The sequence below is a fragment of the Seriola aureovittata genome, chromosome 16, assembly GCF_021018895.1.
Source record: "Seriola aureovittata isolate HTS-2021-v1 ecotype China chromosome 16, ASM2101889v1, whole genome shotgun sequence".
Classification (NCBI taxonomy): domain Eukaryota; kingdom Metazoa; phylum Chordata; class Actinopteri; order Carangiformes; family Carangidae; genus Seriola; species Seriola aureovittata.
This window is the reverse complement of record NC_079379.1, coordinates 6,180,550-6,196,206: the sequence shown is the minus strand read 5'-3', so window position 1 is coordinate 6,196,206 and position 15,657 is coordinate 6,180,550. Positions and strand designations below refer to the sequence as shown.

General features: G+C 36.9%; 1 protein-coding gene across 2 annotated transcripts in view; it reads left to right on the top strand.

Moving 5' to 3' along the window:
• LOC130183586 (zinc fingers and homeoboxes protein 1-like) overlaps nucleotides 1-15,657 on the top strand; it is a 54,792-nt gene that overhangs the window by 21,667 nt on the left and 17,468 nt on the right. Inside the window, exon 9 of one of the 2 annotated variants that reach the window (XR_008829853.1) lies at nucleotides 25-1,809. The exons of the other annotated variant lie outside the window; for it this stretch is intronic. The gene's annotated coding sequence lies outside the window, so the exon portion shown is untranslated. Of the gene's footprint in view, nucleotides 1-24; nucleotides 1,810-15,657 lie in introns of those variants that run through there. 2 annotated transcript variants of the gene reach the window in all.

Sequence of the window (15,657 nt, the reverse complement as noted above, 5' to 3'; positions counted from 1 at the left end):
AAACATCTCATCCACACTTAACAGCGTCTATGTGGACATTTTTCTGGCTCTGGCACAGAAAGACGACATCCCCATTTCCAGTCCCACATACGGAACTCTGATTGAAACAGCTATGATGAACCTGTTTGAACAAATCAGAGGAGGAATCAGTTCGAGGAGAAGAATCATTAGAGTTCCTCATCTGTGAAACCTTGAACCTTAAAGGACAAGTTCAGAATTTTCAATTCTCCCTTAAAACAACAGTCAGGTGCTGATATGACATTGAAACAGGATTTTTTTTTTGTTTTTGCTGTAATCATTCCTCCTGTTCACACTGGGCATGAAGAGTCGTGGCTAACTTTGTCACTGCCACTGGAAAGATTCAGAGGAATGAGGACTTTCCGCGAGCCTCCTACAGCTTTTCAAATAAACCAGATTTTTTTTACATGAATCATTGTGTTTCAGTCTGAGTCTGACAGAGTAAACACGGACTAATCACCTGCATATTCATCCACACACACTGGTCTGTTTACATGTGTGAGGCCGACTTTCACTGCTGTTGCACTGTCTCCTCGGGAAACTCAAAAAGCTGAACGCACTGAAGAATTAGCCCCGTATGTTATCACGAGGACGAGTCATTTCATTTTGATGGTTGGCCGCATTTTTCCTACGTGGAGTAAACAGAAGAGGAGCTGAAATCAAACAGGCAGGAAGGGAACAGGACTGTCCTGAAAGAGAACGCACCTCGAGAAACAGCCGACTGAGGAGGAGGAGGAGGAGGAGGATGAGGACTCTTACTGCAGAGGCGGACCTGCTGATTCCAGGAAAACAGGCGTGTCCACAGGTGATAGTAATACCAGTGTTGTAACCACAAGAAAAAGGTTTTGCAGGGTTAGAGATTGAACTCTACAAAATCAACTGAGGAAAGCTGGAAGCTGGACCAAACAGTCAGCTCTTACAATTTCACTGGCAGTAAACACAAGCATCTGGTCAGATTCCTGGTCTCTGACATACATAGAAAAAGCCCTGGATGTAGATCCTTTTTAAGTTAGCATAATGTCCATGTTTACTTTGGGTCAGACTCAAAGACAAGTGTTGTCTCCCCAAATTTCTGCTAAGTAGGTGGTGATTGTCAGTTCGCACCCGTAGAGCCACATTTACCACATCTATGGGAGATACACCAGGTTGAAATTAACTGGAATTATCCTTTAAGGTGCTTTCAATATAAATTATAGGGGACGAATTCTTCAGTCCTCTTCAGTCCTTGGTGCTAAAATATATTCTTTAGTCATCTGATGTGAATCTGAGGCTTCGACAGTCAGACTTTGACAATTCAAGTGAGTATCTTTCAAATTAAGTCTTTGTAATATGAAATTCTCTCCACTGCAGCTCAACAGGAAAAACTGTCTATGGAAACAAACAGCAAACATCCTCTCACAATGCTGAAGCCTCATTATTTCAGTTTAACATCTTCACATGCTTTTCTTAAATGTGAAAATGTATAATGCATGTCCTTGAACTCTCTGTGTGTCTATCTTTTTCCCCATCTTGTACAAAGGTAGATGTCCATGTCTTCTTTGATTTTAAAGCAGCGGTCTAGCTTCTATATTAATACTGTGAAAGTATAAAAGCGTTCAGTCCACAGAGAAATGCTCACAGCCTGTATTCAGAAACTGAGCCTTAAAACGAGTCATCAGGACTTCTGTAACTTTGTGATGTCACAACAAAGCAGTCACCGCTCTAAGCCATGCCCCAAACCCCGCACACCTGGACCCCCTTTCCAACCGTGCAGGAATTGGTTTCTCTGAGTGTTTACCTGAAATCTGATATATTTTTATTGGATCACTCAGAAGCCAATCAGAAGAGAGGTTCAGAGCCTCTTCTCTTCTGATTGGCTCACTGACTTGTTACCAGAGCTCCAGAGAGAAGCCTGAGAGAGGAGATGTAAAACTACACTGAGAGGGTTTTTGGTTCTTAAAACCACAAATTTATCTTCTTATGGATCAACACTTAAAACACAGGAAAAGTGTAAAACATGGAACCTTTAATATCCGTGTGTCTATGTTTATGTTTATTTTTGTACACAGGGCTCTCATGAGAGATCCTTATCTCACTGAGGTGAACTGTTTAAATAAAGGATTTAATAACAATAATATTAACTTCAGATAAACTTGTATATATTTTTGCACCAAGTGAGGACTGAGGAATTGTATTAATAAATGATCAAATGATTAGATTAGCTTTAGACTGTAGATGACTTGAGCTGCGTTCGCTGTCAGTGTAGTTCTACTTCAGCAGTGTTCACTGTCCGTATACCACTGACCGTGACCTGCTGACTTCACTGTGTTATGAAATCTCCCCCCACCACCGCCTGTATACGTGATCCCATCCAGTCGTGCTGCACATCTGCGGCTGCAGGACTGATGTGAACGCTGATGCACAAGGAGCTTCATCCATGTGTTTTATTATGTCAAATTTAACTATTTATGAGCTTCTTTCCAAACCACATGGCTGCATTTTGGAACATCACTTCCTCCAGTAGGCTGCTGTCCTTTAAAAAAAAAAATAGGTTTATTCTTAATTTTATGCTGTCAGTCTTTTTTTTTTTTTTGTCAAACAGTAGATATGTCTGAGATAAATGGGAGATGTCATTATTCATGCTAACAGGCAGGCTGGCAACCTGCTAACATTCATCACACCTCTCATTATAGCTATTCAATTGGAAAAAAAAGGGGGAAACAGCACAAACGACAAAATTTCTGTCCCTGGTCCCTCCACAATACGACCCTCCAGCCTTCTATTAACTGTCAGAGTGCTCCTGCTCTCCTCCTCCTCCTCCTCCTCCTCCTCCGTTTGCTGATAATCCCTCCAACATGAGAATAAATAATTCACTGCTGTCGGCTCACACACACGTCACTGCAGCTTTTGTGTTTTATCCTCCCTGGATTTCCAAAGTTTACATGCTCGATTTATGTGCAGACTGAGGGCCGTGACCTTTTGGGTACATATTTTTAAACCTTTTTTTTAAACTCTCTTCAGTGGGAACGGTTTGTGTCCCGCCGCAGCAAAATATAGTCCCCGCAGGCTGCTCTGTCAGTAGATGAAATGTCAGTCCGTGGTGCTTCCCCTCCTCTGTTCTGTGATAATCCCTTTAACATGAGAACATTTGCCGTGTCAATCCAGCCTGCCTGCCCAAAACCCCACCCCACTCCACACCCCCACCCTCCCTCTAAATGAACTAATGGCCGCCTGTCTCGGATGCCTCAGCTCTGACAGATTGGTTGGCTCGACCGTCGTGTCCTCACAAGACCCCTGACAGGCTGCGTTCACACTGACAGCCCTCCCGATCAAATCGCTGCACGCTTAAAATGTTTGAACTTAAATCCGGGAGGATGACTGTGTGTTCATGTCGTGCACGTTCATGTGTCCAGCCCACGTGGAATTACAAGACACCACAATTTCACTGTGGTGGGGAGACATTTGTCAGAAAAGACACTGACTTCTTACATGTAACATCATACTGCAAACAAAGTTGTTTGTAGGCCTGAGACGAGTGATTACGACACATAACATAACGCTCAGTCATGGACTGATGATGAGACAATGGGCCCCCGGGCACAGACATATAAAAGACCCCCCACCCCTCCTCCATAAGACCAACAGCCATAGATTCAGAGATGTCTTTGTAGTTGCTTTGCGGTTGTTTGATTGAATTCCCATCAAACAGAGGCTCTGGCCCTGGGGCCCTCTGACCCTGTGCCCAGTAGGCCCATCCATGCTGTGAAGGCAAAAATGCAAAAGAAACAAAACTTGTCTCAAGTCTTTGATAATCATCGAGACAAAAGAAGTCTTTAGCCATGAAGAATATTTTACAGAAAAGTTTTCGAGCTGCAGCTAACAACCATTTTCATTGTCAATTAACCTGCTGATTATCCTTTGCATTGACTGATTTTTCTGCGAAATATCCAACAACCTGAAGCACCGTAGAGACTTGTTCCTGCCCTCGGATACGAGTCCAGGACCTTCATCATCATGCTAACAATAAATTACACAACCAACAAAACAGCCAACACCAATTGTCAGTTTCAGACGTCTCCTGTTTCTCGACTCATCCGTCCACCCTGACCTCCAGCTCTTTACACTACGTCACCTGACTTCCTCCTTTGCTCCTGTCATAATTACTACGGCCACTAGAGGTCGTCTAACAATAAAACCTAACTATTTCTCATAAGCTGCTGCACAGACATTTTTACGTCAGATAATAGTCGAAGATGTTGATGATCATCATTTCAGAGCCCAATGCGACGCCTTCAAGTTCTTGTTTTATCCAATGAAAGCCCAAAGACTTGGATGAGATGAAATCGATTATCAGATCAATTGCCTGTTCATTTTCCATCAATCAACAAGTTGATTCATCAAACGGATTTTATCTTCATTAAATCACATAAAGTGTTTTCTCTGCAGACAGACCATTAACGCTGCTGAATCCTGATTCTGTAGCTGGTCATCTCAACTGTGTTTGGCTTCACATGAGGCAACAACAATAAAACATCCTTTATAACGAGCTTATACACTGTAATTAATGGCAATACCAATTGCTACTACATTATATTCCAATACCTTAGAGTTATCATACAGTTTACTTCAGAGGGTAAAAAGTAAAGCAGGGCACTAAAAACACAAAGCACGAGTCATGTTGGAGGGGCACTTTCCACAATCTGGCAACCCAAATTCTGTTATTAATTAATGGGTTATAGCATCAATAAGTCATTTATTAACCATGAATCACAACTTATAATTAAAGGTGCCTTATTAGATAGTGATACTGTTATTTGAAGACATGATTAGTGTGATTTGAGTCACTGTAATAAAAATAAAACACAAAATAAAGATTTCACTTCACTGTTTCTGAGATGTTGTTGTTAAGTGACTCAATTAATTATGTTTTCAGGCACATTCAGCACGTTTCTGTCTGAGGTTCAAATCCCATCTCACTACTGATGAACAACACTGGTGAAAACTCTCAGAAACAATGAAATATCCCTGTGGTGTTTACGGAATCTGAAATCTGTAAACACTAAATGTTGCTTTAAAAGTAAGAAACTGAAGATTTCGAACTCTTTAATTAGTCTAAATTTCCCAAATTTGATTCAAGTTTGTTATTTTACTTATTTTCCGTTTTCTCTTGTCGCCATGGTGACAGGAAATAATTAAAGAGATAATTAAAGTTTTATTGGCTAATTTAACTACTTCTGTGTTTGTCATGGCTGTATTTATAAATGGGATGTGCTTAATTGCAGCTCCATGTTAACGGCTTAATCTTCTGCTTTTTCTTTTACAGACAGATTAACAATGTTAAGTCCCTCCCACCACCACAGCCGCAGTCAGCTGTGGGAGTGAGTGTTTGTGTGTGTGTGTGTGTGTGGTGTTTGTGCATATATATACTGTACAAATATATATATGTATATACACTGCTCAAAGAAATGATGGGAACACGTCGGATCTTGATGAACGAATTATTCAAGTAGAAAATCTTAACTGATTGTATAATTTGGTGAAAATCAAAGTAAAAATTTGAAATCACAGGCTGATCCAACTTGACTTTCATCACAACTCATAATGTGACTCAGTAGTGTGTATGCCTGTATGAATCTGGGCATGCTCCTGATGAGTCAGTGGATGGTGTCCTGGAGGATCTCCTCCCAGACCCTGATCAGGGCATCAGTGGGGTCCTGGACAGTCTGTGGCGGTACTTGGCGGCGTCGGATGCACTGATACATAATGTCCCATAGGTTCTCAATTGGATTTAGGTCAGGGGAACATGAGGGCCAGTCATCCAGGAACAGCCTACACACTCTGGAAGCATGAGGCCGGGCCTTGTCCTGCACCAGGAGGAACCCAGGGCCCACTGCAGTGTATGGTCTCACAATCCGCTGGCTGTGACATGGAGGTCTGTGCCACCCTCCATCACTGACCCACCGCCAAACCGGTCATGCTGGATGATGTTACGGGCAGCATAACGTTCACCATGGCGTCTCCTGACTCCTTCACGCGGGTTACATGTGCTCAATGTGAACCTGCTCTCATCTGTGAAGAGGACAGGGCGCCAGTGCCGGACCTGCCAGTTCTGGTGTTCTCTGGCGAATGCCAGTCAAGCTGCACGGTGCTGGGCTGTCAGCACAGGTCCCACTAGAGGACGTCAGGCCCTCATGCCACCCTCATGGACTCTGTGTCTGACAGTTTGGTCAGAAACATGCACACCAGCAGCCTGCTGGAGGTCATGTTGTAGGGCTTTGGCAGCACTCCTCCTATTCCTCCTCACACAAAGCAGCAGGTACGGGTCCTGCTGCTGGGTTGATGCCCTTCTACGGCCCTGTCCAGCGCTCCTTGAGTAACGGCCGGTCTCCTGGTATCCTCCATGCTCTTGACGCTGTGCTGGGAGACACAGCTAACCTTCCTGTGACCGTACTTATGGATGTGCCATCCTGGAGGAGCTGGACTACCTGTGCAACATGACTGTGCTGCAGGTACCGCCTCATGCTACCAGTAGTAACAAGGACACTTGCAAAACACAAAACTAGGGAAGAATCAGTCAGGAAGGATCAGGAGAGAGCAACTGTCTGTGGCCACCACATGCAAAATCATTCCCTTTTTGGGGGTTGTCTTGCTTTTGCTTTTGCACCTGTTTTCACTTTCATTTGCACCAAAGCAGGTGACATAGATTTTTTTTGAGCAGTGTGTGTGTGTGTGTGTGTATATATATATATATATATATATATATACACACATATACATATACATTTTTTTGATTTTGACCCTTAACTGACTTACATCATGCAACTGCAATTATTAATACTAATATCTATACTATTAATAATATCTATGTTGCACCAAGATTGAAATACTGTATAGAAGCCAGTTAATTCCCCTCCTTACTTTTGCAAGCTTTCGGTTTCATTTATGCAAAATTTTTACAGGGAAACGTTTAATGTTTTGGGTTCAATTACTATGAATATAATGAAATAATAGGTTGGTTAAATCTAGATGCCCAAATAAGTTTGATTAAGGCCCAGTTAAAGCAACATTTCAGACTTTTCAATCATTTCAAATGGCCAAAAACAGCATTTGGGTGGTGGATGTAACGTTTTACTGATACGTTCAGTATCAACATCATATCCTCATTGTATTAACAGAGAACTTAATCTGGCCACAATTTTTTTCTACAATTTTTTTCTGTTGCAGTTTAGTTGTGTATAAATGTAATTTCTAGGAGACAGTTGCTTCCCTTCAATGACAACCGACTTCCTCCTTTGTTTTCAATGGACAAGATTCATAACTTCTACAGCTGCTAGTGGGCATGTTTTTTTTTACAGTGTAGGAATATTATATCTGAATCTGAAGACTGACAATACTCCCTTGTATCAGAACATTTTGCGTAAACGAAACCTAAAACTTTTTTTAGTTCATATCCAAACTGTGTTGCATGAGAGAAAGTATGAATGTGGATAGACTTGAAGCTGCAGTGTGAACAGAGCCACAGAGAGCAGCTAAAGGTCAAACTGAGGACTCCTCAGACATGACCGGGAGAGAAAGTCTGACCCACACAAGGCTGCAGGACTGATCTATCTCCTGTAACGCAGAGGAAAACACAGTAGCTATGTGTGTGTGTGCGTGTGTGTGATGTGGTGGAAACCCGGCCTGTGTGACGGGTCTTCCCAGGATACCGGGCAGTCAGCTGAATGTACACACCGGCTCATGTACTCCAGCGCTCTCACGTTTGAGCGAACAAACACACTCCTGGCCAGCACGTGTGCTCTCACCGAGGATATATGACCCTCTGAAAAAATCAAATAAATAAAAACAAACTGAAAATGCATAAATGAACTCCTCAGCCGGTGAGTCACCTTGGCATGAGGAGACTTTTATATACCATCGTTTGTTCGCAGGGTCTAAAAACCATCCACTCACTACCTCGGCCTCTCACTTTAGTGCATCAGTAAACGCGCACACACGCACACACGCACACACGCACACACGCACACACACACACACACACTCTCTCTCTCTCTCTCTCTCTCTCTCTCTCTCTCTCTCTCTCTCTCTCTCTCTCTCTCTCTCTCTCTCTCTCTCTCCACCCACCCACGCGAACACGTATGCATGAATGCAGGCAGAGACACACGCATGAGCACACAAACACACTCTGATTCTCCGCTGAGGAAAAACCGTTTCCGAACACGAGTGAGCAGGCGGCCGGCCGGGTGTCCTCAGGTGACCTCACATATGCTGCTTCCACACGGCAGCTTTAAATAGAAAGTCTTTTATCTCAGTGACGGACTGGGAGCGACCAGTCACACCTACAGACTGACACCTTTATCACCGACTGGCTGCTTCACTCAGCCACTGTGTGTACCAATGACGAGCTCTGGTGGGAAAGTTGTAAAATAGTTTTTCAGTGCTGGAAAATACCTGAGTGGAAGTTTGATAGTGTGTTAATCCTAAATTATAATAAAGGAAAGAAAAAGTAAGCCTGGATTACCTCTTAAAATATGGTCACATCTTTATTGAAGTTAAAATAACACAATCTTTTTTTAAAGGTCCCATATTTTACACTTTTTATTTGAAGTGTTGATCCATAAGAACAAGTTTATCTGAAGTTAATATTATTGTTATTAAATCATTTATTTAAACAGTTCACCTCAGTGAGATCATGAGGGACCTGTGTACAAAAATAAATAGACACACGGATATTACGGATGTTATAGGTCCCATGTTTTACACTTCTGTGTTTTATTTGAAGTATTGATCCATAAGAAGATATATTTGTGGTTTTAAGAACCAAAAACCATCTCAATGTAGTTTTACATCTCCTCTCTCAAGCTTTTCTCTGGAGCTCTAGTAACAACAGGTCGGTGAGCCAATCAGAAGAGAGGAGGCTCTGAACCTCTCTTCTGATTGGCTCACTGTTTTCTGAGTGATCCATTAAAATTTGAGCAGATTTCAGATTTCATTTAAAAATATTTAATAATATTTCATCATATTTTAATATTGTATAAAGAAGGATTTCCATGTATTTTTTGATTTTTAAAGCAAGTCTAGGTTCTATATTAATTGCGTTCTGTGGTTCCCTGTCAATGGTGCATGCATTGGCGTTGTGATGTCTACCAGAAGTATCAAAATCGACTTAGTCCAATTTTAAGCCACATTTTTATGCTAAACTTTTGATCTTGGTCGTTTTTTAACTTTATATTTCAACCACATGAAAGATTTTAGTAGTGGGACTTTTGGATCTTAAGTTATCAGAGAAAAAAGCTGAGCTAACGTTAGCAACAGCTCAGCTCCCGGCCGCTCTGAGTTAAAGAAACACTGATTTTTAATGTCAAACTGCTTTATTCAGTGTTGTTACCAGTTAATCACCTGGTTTGTTTCTTATAGAGAGGAGGAGACCGCTGTGGATAATTATTTAGTGATAAAGTGAAGTATGTGTGTTCAGAGGGTGTAAAGTCTAACAGAAAAGTGACTGAACGGCAGCATTGATGAAGCGGCTGGTGTCTCATCGTCCCTCTTTCTATCTGTCATCTAAATTCATAAAGTGTAGACGCTGTCATCTCTGTTCATCCTCCACTGGATCACTGTCTCAGTCTAATTTCTGCAGCACTGTGAGCAGGATGATGATGATGATGATGATAACCTGTCACACATTCTATTATCTGCGTATACACACACACACACACACACACACAACCTCAATACAGGTCAACACACATGATATATCGGGATCTCAGAAACTCCAGAAACTGTTCAGTCACATCTCTCATCTATTAGTATTCTTTTTGTTTCTCGTCTCGCTCCGTCGTCTCTCCCTCTGCTCCGTTTTGTTCTCCTTCCATCCTTTGTCTACCCTCTTTCTCTCCGTCTCTTTTTCATCACTCGCCCTTTTACACCCTCCACACTTCTCTCCCTTCTCATAACCCGATCCTCGTCTCTCAGTCTGCACTCATTCTCCAGCCTTTCATTTAATTTCAGTTCACTGGCTGTTTTTCTGGCAGATTTCCCCACGTCGCCAAAGCAAAAACTGACAAATGAGTTACTATTTTCTATACATACAATTTTCACTGAAAGCTGCTGCATGTTTGTGCTTAAAAATCCGAGACATCAATGAAATAATTGAGGGTAAAGTGGAGGTGATTGCTCACTTTGATCCCACAGTTGCCTGGTTGCCTGCTCCTTAAAAAGAAAAAGTACTAACAGGTTGGAAATGATTTTCTTCCATCAGATTTTAACTCCTCCAGCAGCACAACATGAATTCTTCAGCTATCATTGCTCAGGTAGAACAGCGCCTCCCTATTTTGTGCCATAAAACGATCCAGCAGATAAAATTATTTGAAGTACATGTCTGAGTATGTAAAAATGTACAAGATAAAAGTCAGCTGTGACTTAACATTCAGTTGTGTTTTGCTAATGGCGAGCTAAAGCTAAAGATTTGACTTTGTAGAAATCTAATAAATACATCAGCAGCTCAGGTCAGTCCTATAGTTGCAAATGTCCCTGACTGACTGACTGACTGAGGATATCTCCATCACTGGTCAGCGGAGTGCCAAGCTGTTTCCCAGCAGCTTGGGAACTGCAGGGAAGAGGAGAAGCACTTCCAATACACTGAGCCTCACCTCCATTACAGCAAAAAAAAACAACTTTCATTTCATGTATCATTTAAAGGAGGCAGAGGAATAACTAAACACAAGACACACCGAGCAGAGAGAGCGGGAGTGAGGGAGGGAGGTAACAAGGCTTTGTATTAATGGCTATGACCTATTCTACAAACCAAACAGAGGGAGTTAGACATAAAGACCTGCCTCTATAAAAGTCTCTTATGTTCTGGAGTTGAAAGTAAATAAAAGCTAAACTATTGTGGATCCCAGATGGAGGTTGTGCTCTGTGTGAGAGACTAAATAAGATATATGATGTATGTATGTATGTATGTATGTATGTATGTATGTATGTATGATGTGTGCTTTGGGCTTACTCCTTTCCCCGGCGGACCAGGTTTCAGTCCGACCTGTGGCCCTTTTGCTGCATGTCATCTTCTTTTTCTAACTCTTTCCAATTTTCCTGTCTCTCTTTCACTATGACTGTAATAAAGGCAAAAAAAAAGAAAAGTAGTCTGTCTCTCTTAACTTGCTCTTTGAGTGTTTATTAGTGAATACAGCTGAGATCACAACGCAGCCTGTCTTTCATATATGTTTCTTGATTTTGTCAGACGACCTTGTAGTTATATAATCAGGATTTAACCATAGGTTGTCCAGACATAAGGTTTTGAGTCTTGTTTATGACATACTATACTATGACATTTTTATGACGTTTTATTCTATGACATTTTTATGTAATACTATACTATGACATTTTTATGACTTACTATACTATGACTTTTTTATGACTTACTATACTATGACATTTTATGACTTATTATAGTATGACAGTTTTTATTACATACTATACTAGAAAAAGGGGGGGAGGCTCTGCGAAATACAGGAAACTCCCCCGGGGTTTAGACACAGGTGGTGGTCCTGTAGATAGGAAGAAGAGAAGCTGCAGATCTGGATGTGATGAGGAGTGATGATGAGCTCGGCCTGACTGGATATGAAGACTAGAGGTGAAAGGGGTGGAGGAGGGTCGCAACAAACGCACTGAAATGACAGCTGACAGCTGACAACGGGAGAGAGGACAACAAATTTTAAAGTATGACAGGGTCAATGTAATTGGCTTGTTGAGATCATAGCAAGATTGGTTGCTGAACTCCTGAGGCCAGCTGATAACAAGGAGTGGGGTGAGAAATAAGAGAATTATGAATGGAAGAGGAGTAGAGATAGTCTTCCTGACTGAACATATGTTAAGCTTCATTATGACATTTTTTATGCCTATTACATTTTTTATGATTTACTAAACTGTGACATTTTTTATGCATTACTATACTATGGCATTTTTTATGATTTATTATGACATTTTTTATGGATTACTAAACTATGACATTTTTTATGACTTACTATACTATGACATTTTTTATGATTTATTATGACATTTTGTATGGTTTACTAAACTATGACATTTTTTATGCCTTACTATACTATGACATTTTAAATGATTTATTATGACATTTTGTATGATTTACTAAACTATGAAATTTTTTGTGCCCTATTATATACTATGACATTTCTTATGCCTTACTATACTATGACATTTTTTATGATTTTCTAAACTATGACATATTTTATGCCTTACTATACTATGGCATTTTTTATGATTTATTATGACATTTTTTATGATTTACAAAACTATGACATTTTTTATGCCTTACTATACTATGGCATTTTTTATGATTTATTATGACATTTTTTATGGATTACTAAACTATGACATTTTTTATGACTTACTATACTATGACATTTTTTAAAATTTTTTATGACATTTTTTATGATTTACTAAACTGTGACATTTTTTATGATTTATTGTGACATTTTTTATGATTTACTAAACTATGACATTTTTTATGCCTTACTATACTATGGCATTTTTTATGATTTATTATGACATTTTTTATGGATTACTAAACTATGACATTTTTTATGACTTACTATACTATGACATTTTTTATGATTTATTATGACATTTTGTATGATTTACTAAACTATGACATTTTTTATGCCTTACTATACTATGACATTTTTTTTATGCCTTACTATACTATGACGTTTTTTATGATTTATTATGACATTTTTTATGGTTTATTAAACTATGACATTTTTTATGCCTTACTATACTATGACATTTTTAATGATTTATTATGACATCTTGTATGATTTACTAAACTATGAAATTTTTTGTACCCTATTATATACTATGACATTTCTTATGCCTTACTATACTATGACATTTTTTATGATTTTCTAAACTATGACATATTTTATGCCTTACTATACTATGGCATTTTTTATGATTTATTATGACATTTTTTATGATTTACTAAACTATGACATATTTTATGCCTTACTATACTATGGCATTTTTAATGATTTATTATGACATTTTTTATGGATTACTAAACTATGACATTTTTTATGACTTACTATACTATGACATTTTTTAAAATTTTTTATGACATTTTTTATGATTTACTAAACTGTGACATTTTTTATGCCTTAATATACTATGACATTTTTTTATGATTTATTGTGACATTTTTTATGATTTACTAAACTATGACATTTTTTATGCCTTACTATACTATGGCATTTTTTATGATTTATTATGACATTTTTTATGGATTACTAAACTATGACATTTTTTATGACTTACTATACTATGACATTTTTTATGATTTATTATGACATTTTGTATGATTTACTAAACTATGACATTTTTTATGCCTTACTATACTATGACATTTCTTATGATTTATTGTGACACTTTTTATGATTTACTATACTATGACATTTTTTATGCCTTACTATACTATGACATTTTTTATGATTTATTATGACATTTTGTATGATTTACTAAACTATGAAATTTTTTATGCCTTACTATACTATGACATTTCTTATGATTTATTGTGACACTTTTTATGATTTACTATACTATGACATTTTTTATGATTTATTGTGACATTTTTTATGCCTTACTATACTATGACAGTTTTTATGATTTATTGTGACATTTTTTATGATCTACTATACTATGACATTTTTTATGCCTTACTATACTATGACATTTTTTATGATTTATTATGACATTTTTTATGATTTACTAAAATATGACATTTTTTGTGCCTTACTATACTATGACATTTTTTATGATTTATTGTGACATTTTTTATGCCTTACTATACTATGACATTTTTTATGCCTTACTATACTATGGCATTTTTTATGATTTATTATGACATTTTTTATGGATTACTAAACTATGACATTTTTTATGACTTACTATACTATGACATTTTTTATGATTTATTATGACATTTTGTATCATTTACTAAACTATGACATTTTTTATGCCTTACTATACTATGACATTTCTTATGACTTATTGTGACACTTTTTATGATTTACTATACTATGACATTTTTTATGCCTTACTATACTATGACATTTTTTATGATTTATTATGACATTTTGTATGATTTAATAAACTATGAAATTTTTTGTGCCTTATTATATACTATGACATTTCTTATGCCTTACTATACTATGACATTTTTTATGCCTTACTATACTATGACATTTTTATAATTTTCTAAACTATGACATATTTTATGCCTTACTATACTATGACATTTTTATGATTTACTAAACTGTGACATTTTTTATGACTTACTATACTATTACATTTTTTTATGATTTATTGTGACATTTTTTATGATTTACTATACTATGACATTTTTTATGATTTATTGTGACATTTTTTATGCCTTACTATACTATGACAGTTTTTATGATTTATTGTGACATTTTTTATGATCTACTATACTATGACATTTTTTATGCCTTACTATACTATGACATTTTTTATGATTTATTATGACATTTTTTATGATTTACTAAAATATGACATTTTTTGTGCCTTACTATACTATGACATTTTTTATGATTTATTGTGACATTTTTTATGCCTTACTATACTATGACATTTTTTATGCCTTACTATACTATGACGTTTTTTATGATTTATTATGACATTTTTTATGATTTACTAAACTATGATATTTTTTGTGCCTTATTATATACTATGACATTTCTTATGCCTTACTATACTATGACATTTTTTATGATTTATTGTGACATTTTTTATGATTTACTATGCTATGACATTTTCTATGCCTTACTATACTATGACATTTTTTATGATTTATTGTGACATTTTTCATGCCTTACTAAACTGTGACATTTTTTATGCCTTACTATACTATGACATTTTTTATGATTTATTATGACATTTTGTATGATTTACTAAACTATGATATTTTTTGTGCCTTATTATATACTATGACATTTCTTATGCCTTACTATACTATGACATTTTTTATGATTTATTGTGACATTTTTCATGCCTTACTATACTATGACATTTTTTATGATTTATTATGACATTTTGTATGATTTACTAAACTATGATATTTTTTGTGCCTTACTATACTATGACATTTTTTATGATTTATTGTGACATTTTTTATGATTTACTATGCTATGACATTTTCTATGCCTTATTATACTATGACATTTTTTATGATTTATTGTGACATTTTTCATGCCTTACTATACTATGACATTTTTTATGGCTTACTATACTATGGCATTTTTTATGATTTATTATGACATTTTGTATGATTTAATAAACTATGAAATTTTTTGTGCCTTATTATATACTATGACATTTCTTATGCCTTACTATACTATGACATTTCTTATGCCTTACTATACTATGAAATTTTTATAATTTTCTAAACTATGACATATTTTATGCCTTACTATACTATGACATTTTTATGATTTTTTATGACATTTTTATGATTTTTTATGACATTTTGTATGATTTACTAAACTGTGACATTTTTTATGCCTTACTATACTATGACATTTTTCATGATTTATTATGACATTTTTTATGGATTACTTAACTATGACATTT